General features: G+C 41.3%; 1 protein-coding gene across 2 annotated transcripts in view; it reads right to left on the bottom strand.

The window, feature by feature from the left end:
* LOC106596674 (vesicle-associated membrane protein-associated protein A) overlaps positions 1-12,092 on the bottom strand; it is a 57,695-nt gene that overhangs the window by 45,090 nt on the left and 513 nt on the right. The gene's annotated exons all lie outside the window — the stretch shown is intronic.

The raw sequence follows: 12,092 nt of genomic DNA, 5'->3' as shown, positions 1-12,092 counted from the left end.
TGCCTCAACTTGTATTATTTTGTGGAGCTGGGCTGTATTAGGGCCAGCACCTTCCAAGAGAGAATAGGCCTATGACTGTTATAAAACCTTGCTCCTTCAGGTTCAATTCAGAGAGAGGTGTGGAGCTAAGCTGTGTAATAGGTTACTAACATTTCCAGGTTCACTTTAGAAAAAAAGAGGCTTGGATAAAATTCTGTCCACATGCATTCAGTTACATTCATGTCACCAAAGGGTTTTTTTAATTTTATTTTTTTAAATACACTATATACAAAAGTATGTGGACACCCCTTCAAATTAGTGGATTCAGCTATTTCAGCCACATCCGTTACTGACAGGTGCACACAGCCATGCAATCTCCATAGACAAACATTGGCAGTAGAATTGCCTTACTGAAAAGCTCAGTGACTTTCAAAGTGGCACTGTTATAGGATGCCACCTTTCCAACAAGTCAGTTAGTCAAAATGTCTGCCCTGCTAGAACTGCCCCGGTCAACTGTAAGTGCTGTTATTGTGAAGTGGAAACGTCTAGGAGCAACAACAGCTCAGACGCGAAGTGGTAGGCCACACAAGCTCACAGAAAGGGACCGCTGAGTGCTGAAGCACGTTAAAGTCGTCTGTCATCTGTTGCAACACTAACTACAGAGTTCCAAACTGCCTCTGGAAGCAACGTCAGCACAAGAACTGTTCGTTGGGAGATTCATGAAATGGGTTTCCATGGCCGAGCAGCCTGCACACAAGCCTAAGATCACCATGAGCAATGCCAAGCATCAGCTGGAGTGGGGTAAAGCTCGTCGCCATTGGACTCTGGAGCAGTGGAAACGCGTTCTCTGGAGGGATGAATCACACTTCACCATCTGGCATTCAACCTGGGATTGGCGGATGCGAGGGAACCGCTACTTGCCCCAATGCATAGTGCCAACTGAAGTTTGATGGAGGAGGAATAATGGTCTGGGGCTGTTTTTCGTTTTTCATTTTTCAAGCCCCGTAGTTCCAGTGAAGGGAAATCTTAAGGCTACAGCATACAATGACATTCTAGAAGATTCTGTGCTTCCAACTTCATGGCAACAGTTTGGGTAAGGCCCTTTCCTGTTTCAGCATGACAAAGCACCTGTGCACAAAGAGATGTCCAAACAGAAATGCTTTGTCGAGATCGGTGTGGAAGAACTTGACTGGCCTGCACAGAGCTCTGACCTCACAACCCCGTCGAACACCTTTTGGATGAATTGGAACACAGACTGCGAGCCAGGCCTAATCGCCCAACATCAGTGCCAGACCTCACTAATGCTAGTGGCTGAATGGAAGCAAGTCCCTGCATCTAGCGGAAAGCCTTCCCAGAAGAGTAGAGGCTCTTATAGCAGCAAAGGGGGGACAAAACTCCATATTAATGCCCATGATTTTGGAATGAGATGTTCGACGAGCAGGTGTCCACAAACTAAGCAAAAAAAAAAGAAACGTCCCTTTTTCAGGACCCTGTCTTTCAAAGATAATTCATAAAAAGTCGAAATAACTTCACAGATCTTCATTGTAAAGGGTTTAAACAGTTTCCCATGCTTGTTCAATGAACCATAAACAATTAATGAACATGCACCTGTGGAACGGTCGTTAAGACACTAACAGCTTACAGACGGTAGGCAATTAAGGTCACAGTTATGAAAACTTAGGACACTAAAGAGGCCTTCATACTGACTCTGAAAAACACCAAAAGAAAGATGCCCAGGGTCCCTAAGTGAACGTGCCTTAGGCATGCTGCAAGGAGGCATGAGGACTGCAGGTGTGGCCAGGGCAATAAATTGCAATGTCCGTACTGTGAGACGCCTAAGACAGCGCTACAGGGAGACAGGACGGACAGCTGATCGTCCTCGCAGTGGCAGACCACGTGTAACAACACCTGCACAGGATCGGTACATCTGAACATCACACCTTCGGGACAGGTACAGGATGGCAACAACAACTGCCCGAGTTACACCAGGAACGCACAATCCCTCCATCAGTGCTCAGACTGTCCGCAATAGGCTGAGAGAGGCTGGACTGAGGGCTTGTAGACCTGTTGTAAGGCAGGTCCTCACCAGAAATCACCGGCATCAATGTCGCCTATGGGCACAAACCCACAGTCATTGGACCAGACAGGACTGGCAAAAAGTGCTCTTCATTGACGAGTCGCGGTTTTGTCTCACCAGGGGTGATGCTCAGATTTGCGTTTATTGTCGAAGGAATGAGCGTTACACCGAGGCCTGTACTCTGGTGGAGGTGGAGGGTCCGTCATGGTCTGGGGCGGTGTGTCACAGCGTCATCGGACTGAGCTTGTCGTCATTGCAGGCAATCTCAACGCTGTGCGTTACAGGGAAGACATCCTCCTCCCTCATGTGGTACCCTTCCTGCAGGCTCATCCTGACATGACCCTCCAGCATGACAATGCCACCAGCCATACTGCTCGTTCTGTGTGTGATTTCCTGCAAGACAGGAATGTCAGTGTTCTGCCATGGCCAGCGAAGAGCCCGGATCTCAATCCCATTGAGCACGTCTGGGACCTGTTGGATCGGAGGGTGAAGGCTAGGGCCATTCCCCCCAGAAATGTCCGGAAACTTGCAGGTGCCTTGGTGGAAGAATGGGGTAACATCTCACAGCAAGAACTGGCAAATCTGGTGCAGTCCATGAGGAGGAGATGCACTGCAGTAGTTAATGCAGCTGGTGGCCACACTAACCCTAACCCACCCCCCCCTTTGTTCAGGGACACATTATTAAATTTCTGTTAGTCACATGTCTGTGGAACTTGTTCAGTTTATGTCTCAGTTGTTGAATCTTATGTTCATACAAATATTTACACATTAAGTTTGCTGAAAATAAACACAGTTGACAGTGAGAGGACATTTTTTTTTTGCTGAGTTTACTTTTGGTAATGTTGATCATTCAAATCCCAGTTTGCGGCAGCACACACACGTTATGGTATTGAAGCGACCAGTCTAGCTACACACACACACACACACACACAATGTATTTGCATTATGTTTTTCATCTGTTATTGAGGAAATTTACAGAGAAGGTTACATTTTTATCCTGGCTCACAGCTCCTTGGACATGGCCCATTTACCCTTTTCAGTGAGGCTGGGAAGAGAGGGAGCTGGTCAATTACCAATGTTGTATATAAAACCTGGATTGCAGATGCCATTTATTGGCTACTGAGAGGCTTTGATACCACCAGTCGGCCATATTGGCACTCCACATCAGGAGCGATCCTCATAGGAATGAATGGAATTCTATAGGACCAAATGAGTTTTTATTTAAGTTTGGGGTTTTTTTTTGCAGTGGGGACAGTAACAGTAATCTAAAAAAATATATATATATTTAAATGAAAATGTTTTTATACATTCTCATTTATTTAGCTCACATATAATTTAAAAAAAAAAGTGTGCATTAATGTGTTTGTAAAAAAAATAAACATGGCAAAAAATGTTTTATACATTAATAAATGGATTTCTCTCGCTTCCAAAATATTATTTATAAATGGTGGGGTAGTACCAAGATGGAGGCACGGTGGCTTCAACACAGCACCCCCTATCAGTCATCTAGTGTATTTAGTCCTGCAACGATTCCAGAAAGCAGTTAGCTAGAATGACGTTTTCATCTGGAGACTGAGGGGAAAATGTAACGCTTGTAACTGATGATCAGAAGATGTTGAAACCCATTCAGGAGACATCAGACAGGACATGGCTATTAGCTCTGGTCCAGGTCGTTCAGCAGACCTACAGTGCTTTCAGAAAGTATTCATTCTCCTTGACTTATTCCATATTTCGTTGTGTTACTGCCTGAATTCAAAATGGATTAAAACAACCCCAACACCTCATAATGACAAAGTGAAAACATGTTTTTAGAAATGTTAGCACATTTATTGAAAATGAAATACAGAAATTTCATTTACATAAGTATTCACACCCAAGTCAATACTTTATAGAAGCAACTTTAGCAGCAATTACAGCTGAGAGTCTTTCTGGATTGTTCAACATTTGCCCATTATTCTTTTCTAAATTCTTTCATCTCTGTCAAATTGGTTGTTGATCATTGCTAGACAACCATTTTCAGGTCTTTCCATAGCAGATTTAAGTCAAAATTGTAACTCGGCCACTCAGGAACATTTATTGTCTTCTTGGTAAAACAATGCCAGCGTAGATTTGGCCTTTTAGGTTATTCATCTCCCAGTGTCTGTTGGAAAGCAGACAAACAGGTTTTCCTCTAGGATTTAATTTTTATCCTGAAAAAAAATCCCTTGTCCTTAACAATTAGAAGCATACTCATAACATGATGCAGGCACCACTATGCTTGAAAATATGGAGCGTGGTTCTCAGTAATGTGTTTCATTTGTCCCCAAACATAATACTTTATACTTAGGACAAAAACTGAATTGCCACATTTTAGCAGAATTACTTGAGTGCCTTGTTGCAAAACATGATGTATGTTATGAAATATTTTTTCTGCGCAAGCTACCTTGTTTTCATTAGTATTTTATAAAAATTACAAATGTTGTTGAGCCATCAATTTTCTCCTAACACAGCCATTAAACTCTAACAGTTTTAAAGTCACCTTTGGCCTCATGGTGAAATCCATGAGCAGTTTCCTTCCTCTCCGGCAACTGAGTCAGGAGGCCTGTATCTTTGTAGTAACTAAGTGTATTGACACACCATCTAAAAGTGTAACTAGTAACTTCAAAATGAGCAAAGGGATATTCAATGTCCGCTCATTTTTTTTTCACCCATCAACCCAATAGGTGTCCTTATTAGCGAGGAATTGGGAAAACATCCCTGGTCTGTGGTCGAATGTGTATTTGAAATTCACTGCTCGACATATTTTATGTGTGGGGCACAGAGACGAGGCAGTCATTTAACGATTATGTTAAAACACTTACTGCACACACAGTGAGTCCATGCAACTTCTGGGCTTGTTAAGCACATTTTTTTACTCCTGAACTTATGTAGGCGTACCATAACAAAGAGGTTAAATACTTGACTGAAGACATTTCAGCTTTTTATTTGTAATTCATTTGAAAAACATTTATAAAAAAAAGAATTCCACTTTGACATGATGCAGTAATTGTGTGTAGGCCAGTGTCCAAACAAATCTCAATTTAATACATTTTGAATTCAGGCTGTAAACACAACCAAATATGGAAAAAGTAAAAGGGGTGTGAATATTTTCTAAAAAGGCACTATCAGACAAGGGGCATGGCTACTAGCTCTGGTACTGGTCGTTAGTTCGCCCATCTCCTCCATTAATGTTGTACAGGAAGGAGTACTAACTTTCTCTCCTCCATTAATGTTGTACAGGAAGGAGTACTAACTTTCTCTCCTCCATTAATGTTGTACAGGAAGGAGTACTAACTTTCTCTCCTCCATTAATGTTGTACAGGAAGGAGTACTAACTTTCTTCTCCATTAATGTTGTACAGGAAGGAGTACTAACTTTCTCTCCTCCATTAATGTTGTACAGGAAGGAGTACTAACTTTCTCTCCTCCATTAATGTTGTACAGGAAGGAGTACTAACTTTCTCTCCTCCATTAATGTTGTACAGGAAGGAGTACTAACTTTCTCTCCTCCATTAATGTTGTACAGGAAGGAGTACTAACTTTCTCTCCTCCATTAATGTTGTACAGGAAGGAGTACTAACTTTCTCTCCTCCATTAATGTTGTACAGGAAGGAGTACTAACTTTCTCTCCTCCATTAATGTTGTACAGGAAGGAGTACTAACTTTCTCTCCTCCATTAATGTTGTACAGGAAGGCGTAGAAAGGTCCTGGACCACAGGCAGGGCATGGCCAGCACTGTGTCAGTATCTATGTTTTAGAGATGTTGACGAGTAGCAGATGTCAGCACTCTATGCAGATTAAAATTATACATTTTTAATTATTATTATTTTTATTTTTTTTAACAAGGAGCACATCTGCACCTAAGTTGAAAAATGTAGGTGGACCACAAAGAAATTTAGGAGCACAATGACAAATATTTGAGATATTGAAGCTAGAATTCTTCATTTCTTTTCTTTGGCGTACTCGTGCTCATAAATAAAAATGCCACGTCGCACAGCAAAATATTTAGGCACATATGAGAGTAAGAAATGGTCGCACTGCAAAGCCCTGGATGTGTCTCATCTAACGGCCAGGAAACTCCGATTAGACAGCTCTACAAGCGTTATTATTAGAGCTGGGACGTTAAACCAAAAATTACAGAGAGATCCTTGATGAAAACCTGCTCCAGAGTGCTCAGGACCTCAGACTGGGGCAAAGGTTCACCTTCCAACAGGACAAAGACCCTAAGCACACAGCCAAGACAATGCAGGAGTGGCTTCCGGACAAATCTCTGAATGTCCTCGAGTGGCGCAGCCAGAGCCCAGACTTGAACCCGATCAAACATCTCTAGAGAGACCTGAAAATAGCTGTGCCGTGACGTTCCCCATCCAACCTGACAGAGCTTAAGAGAATATGCAGAGAAGAAATGGGAGAAAATCCCCAAATACAGGCAGCGTCATACCAAAGAAGACTCGAGGCTATAAATCGCTGCCAAAGGTGCTTCAACAATGTACTGAGTAAAGGGTCTGAATACTTCTCCATATGAGTGCTCGATCCACACAGCAGACATTGTGGGCTAGGTTAGGAATGCTGTGTTGTATGTATAGCGTAACATTCTACGTGGCGTCATTACGTCATGTACCTACGTTATATAGAGGTATGCACGTCAGCTTTGACATCGGATTTGCACATTGGCGTTAAACTAGACATCGGGCCGATACCGATGTTGGCATTTTTAGCTAATATCGTCTGATATGTTCATCAATATATCGTGCATCCCTAGTGTTCAACATTTGGTATGTATTGTAATAAAGTTAAATATAAATTGAACAAAAAGTTAGTGTTTGGAGCAAATAATATGCTGTAATTACCAAAATAATGTATCTGAACTTGATTTGAAATACTATCACATTTCAAATGTCTCATGTCTCTAAAATTTAAAAAAAAAAATACAGATCTAAATGAATGTTTAAAATACAGGTCTCTTTCTGTAGCAGCGTTATACCACCTTATAAACCATATGCTGGATCACCTGGTAACCAAATAACTTGGGCTAATACACTACCGGTCAAAGGTTTTGGAACACCTATTCATTCAAGAGTTTTTCTTTATTTTTTCTATTTTCTACATTGTAGAATAATAGCGAAGACATCAAAACTATGAAAGAACACATATGGAATCATGTAGGAACCAAAAGAGTGTTAAACAAATCAAAATAGATGTTATATTTAAGATTCTTCAAATAGCCATGCTTTGCCTTGATGACAGCTTTGCACACTCTTGGCATTCTCTTTACCAGCTTCACCCAGAATGCTTTTCCAACAGTCTTGAAGGAGTTCCCACATATGCTGAGCACTTGTTGGCTGCTTTTCCTTCACTCTGCGGTCCAACTCATCCCAAACCATCTCAAATGAGTTTAGGTCGGGGGATTGTGGAGGCAAGGTCATCTAATGAAGCACTACATCACTCTCCTTCTCGGTAAAATAGCCCATACACAGCCTGGAGGTGTGTTGGGTCATTGTCCTGTTGAAAAACAAATGATAGTCCCACTAAGCCCAAACCAGATGGGATGGCGTATCGCTGCAGAATGCTGTGGTAGCCATGCTGGTTAAGTGTGCCTTGAATTCTAAATAAATCACAGACAGTGTCACCAGCAAAGCACCCCCACTCCATAACGCCTCCTCCTCCATGCTTTACGGTGGGAAATACAAATGCGGAGATCATCCGTTCACCCACATCGCGTCTCACAAAGACACGGCGGTTGGAAACAAAAATCTCCAATTTGGACTCCAGACCAAAGGACAAATTTAAACAAGTCTAATGTCCATTGCTCGTGTTTCTCAGCCCAAGCAAGTCTCTTCTTATTATTGGTGTCCTTCAGTAATGGTTTCTTTGTAGCAATTTGACCATGAAGGCCTGATTTACACAGTCTCCTCTGAACAGTTGATGTTGAGATGTGTCTGTTACTTGAACTCTGTGAAGCATTTATTTGGGCTGCAATTTCTGAGGCTGGTAACGCTAATTAACTTATCCTCTGCAGCAGAGGTAACTCTGGGTCTTCCTTTCTTGTGGCGGTCCTCATGAGAGACAGTTTCATCAAAGCGCTTGATGGTATTCGCGACTGCACTTGCAGAAACTTTCAAAGTTCTTGAAATTTTCCATATTGACTGACCTTCATGTCTTAAAGTAATGATGGACTGTTGTTTCACTTTGCTTATTTGAGCTGTTCTTGTCAGAATATGGACTTGGTGTTTTACCAAATAGGGTTATCTTCTGCATACCACCCCTACCATGTCACAACACAACTGATTGGCTCAAACGCATTAAGAAGGAAAGAAATTCCACAAATTAACTTTTAAGAAGGGACACCTGTTAATTGAAATACATTTTGATTTGTTTAACACTTTTTTGGTTACTACATGATTCCATATGTGTTATTTCATAGTTTTAATGTCTTCACTATTATTATACAATGTAGAAAATTGTCAAAATAAAGAAAAACCCTGGAATGATTAGGTGTTCTAAAACTTTTGACAAGTAGTGTGTGGAAATTTCTTTGATATGTAAAAATAAATTACAAAATAAATAAAAAGATAAGAGTAACTGTGCAACTCCACAAAAAAATGTCTCCTAACTTATCACAATATGGATTTCTGTTTTTAGTTCATGTCAAAATAAGTTTGTTACACACCAAATATGGAGTTGTGCTGACCAACCTTTCTTTGCCCCAGTTAAGGCCGGTATGTACTTTTTTTTAAAAGTAACCGAAAAACAGAAATGCCTATTCAGCACCTTCAAAATCACTAATTACTGCCAGCCATGCAAAGTTGGCAACTCTGCAACAGCTCAATACATTAGGAGGTTCCCAACAGGAAGGTTTCCGTTGCTTAAAAAAAAAAACAATTATTTAGACCTTTTTGGGAAGCACATAGTCTCATCCTCTCCTCGTCCATCAGTCTCATCCTCTCCTCGTCCATCAGTCTCATCCTCTCCTCGTCCATCAGTCTCATCCTCTCCTCGTCCATCAGTCTCATCCTCTCCTCATCCATCAGTCTTTCGTGTCCCGACCGGGCTTTCCTCTCGTCGCCCAGTCTTTCATGTCCCGACCGGGCTTTCCTCTCCTCGTCCCAGTCTTTCATGTCCCGACCGGGCTTTCCTCTCCTCAGCCATCAGTCTTTCCTCTCCTCAGCCATCAGTCTTTCCTCTCCTCAGCCATCAGTCTTTCCTCTCCTCAGCCATCAGTCTTTCCTCTCCTCAGCCATCAGTCTTTCCTCTCCTCAGCCATCAGTCTTTCCTCTCCTCAGCCATCAGTCTTTCCTCTCCTCAGCCATCAGTCTTTCCTCTCCTCATCCATCAGTCTTATGTCCCGACCGGGCTTTCCTCTCCTCAGCCATCAGTCTTTACAACCCATAGATAGATACTATTTTGAGGGTTGATAACAAAGAGCGAGGTGCCCACTTTAATGAAATGTACCTAATATTTCCTCTACAATTACATAGCTGTGCCGGTGACAGGTCCCCCAATACAGCTGTTGATGTGTTGCCCACCAACAAGAGTTTAAATTTGGCAACACCATTTATCTTTCTGCGACTGAATGTTGTTTTCAGAACGTCGGTCCCATCTGAACATCTAAAAAAAAAAATGTCTGCACTTGACATGGGGGGGGTAGACATTGGAAACTTCTGTCAACCAACAGTCATGTGACACTGTCAACATCACCAGCATTGGAGCCAAAGATAAAGTAGCCACTCCTTTAACTAGCTAGCTAGTACCAACAACTAGTGTAAAAACTAATCAGTGCATAGACAATCAATGCATTTCAGCAGTTGACACGTCATGATTCAAGATCCCAGAAAATGTTCTGTATGAACAAAAAGCTTATTTCTCTGAAATTGTGCACAAATTTGTTTACATCCCTGTTAGTGAGCATTTATCCTTTGCCAAGATAATCCATCCACCTGACAGGTGTGACATATGAAGATGATATCATTACACAGGTGCACCTTATGCTGGGGACAATAAAAGGCCACTAAAATGTGCAGTTGTCACAACGCCACAGATGTCTGTTTTGAGGGAGCGCGCAATTGGAATGCTGACTGCAGGAATGTCCACCGGAGCTGTTGCTAGAGAATTTAATGTTAATTTCTCTACCATAGGCCGCCTCCAAAGTCATTTTAGAGAATTTGGCAGTATGTCCAACCGGCCTCACAACAGCAGACCACGTGTAACCACGCCATTCATCCGCCGCCATCACCTCACATTTCAGCATGATAATGCACGGCCCCATGTCGCAAGGATCTGTACACGATTTCTGGAAGAGAAAAACGTCCCAGTTCTTCCATGGCCTGCGAAACTCACCAGACACTTAAATTTTTGAAATTTAGCAGACACTCTTATGCAGAGGGACTTACAGTAGTCAGTGAGTGCATACATTTTTTCATACTGGTCCCATTGAGCATGTTTGGGATGCTCTGGATTGACGTGTACAACAGCATGTTCCAGTTCCTTCCAATATCCAGCAACTTCGCACAGCCAACGAAGAGGAGTTGGACAACTCTCTGCAGGCCCTGATCAACTCTATGTGAAGGAGATGTTGCGCTGCATGAGGCAAATGGTGGTCACACCAGATACTGACTGGTTTTCTGATGCACGCCCCTACCCCTTTTTTTTTTTTTAAGGTATCTGTGACCAACAGATGCATATCTGTATTCCCTGTCCTGTGGTCTATGGATTTCACATCCTAATGACCATTCCAATTTACTCTTTTCCTTATATGAACTGTAAACTCAGTAAAATCTTTTATATTTTTTGTATGTTGCGTTTTATATTTTTGTTCAGTGTATTTTAATAATGGATGGTAGATCTTCAGTTTGGGAAGGTTTAAATTGCACTCGTGGACGATTCAAGGATGGTGATGACAAAAAAGTTAGTCTCGAGCCCGGTTACTAGATAACTTTCTGGCCAATGTTAGCTATAGTCCCAGGGGAGAAAGAGGAAGTGATTAACTTCATGACTTACTATCAAATTATAATAGTAATGATTGATTAATAGTAGAATTTAAAAAAAATTAAACTCTTGATGTACTGGTCTCAAGATGCATCACTTATTTCTCTCTCCCTCTTTCCATCTTGCTCCAGAGGGACAGATGACTGGGACATCAGGTTGCAGCCACACATTACATTTATACATTTTTTGATTAAATAAAATAAGCCAAAAAAAGCAAACTGTTGAGGCTTTTCGATTTGTAATACTCCAGTTGAAAATCTGATTATTTTAGAGAAATAATGATTTGTATTAATACTAATTCACAATATTTAATAACATTGTGTTAGTTCAGTGAAAAATGACATTTTAGTTAGACCTGACAAACCTGATATACAGCTAACCATTGAGTTCCTAGTGTACTAATAACTAATTATATGCAGCTAGCTAGAACAGCTAACGTTACAGGAGAGCCTGAGGGAGTTCAAAACGTAGCCAGTTTTTTATTTTACTAACTTTTTGACGGATAAGTTATATTAGCTAACGTTAACTTGGCTAGTTAATGACTGTTTAACAGGCAGGCCTAACGCTAGTTATATGTCCTCTGTCCTGGTATGCTAGTTCTTGGTTACAATAACTAGCTAATAATAGCTCATTTTAATGCCGCCAGGACTCGTTTACATCTCGCTAACGTTAGCTAGTTTTTCCATTACCTTACACTAGCAGGCTAGTTGTAAACTCCAGTGCTAACGTTAGCTAGACACCACAGGTATTCCTTATCTGGAGATTCTGTCACAGGGAACTGGTAAAAAAAAATGTTATATTTTGAATACAATCAGAAGCAAAATTATTTATTTTTCACCGTTTGAGGAAGAAAAGAAAGCCAAAATCCACGCTGTTTGACCACGTCGCTACAGTCCGGTGATTCACACAGCGGCCCGTCTCGGTCGTCACTAGTTACCACAGCCAGTCATAAACACAGCACCATTTCTACAATGTATCTTATTAAAATCTAACCTTAAAAAAAAATAAAAAAAAATCACACTATTAACCGTATA

This window comes from Salmo salar, chromosome ssa03 (genome assembly GCF_905237065.1).
Source record: "Salmo salar chromosome ssa03, Ssal_v3.1, whole genome shotgun sequence".
NCBI classification, from domain to species: domain Eukaryota; kingdom Metazoa; phylum Chordata; class Actinopteri; order Salmoniformes; family Salmonidae; genus Salmo; species Salmo salar.
This window is presented reverse-complemented; position numbering and strand designations above follow the sequence as displayed.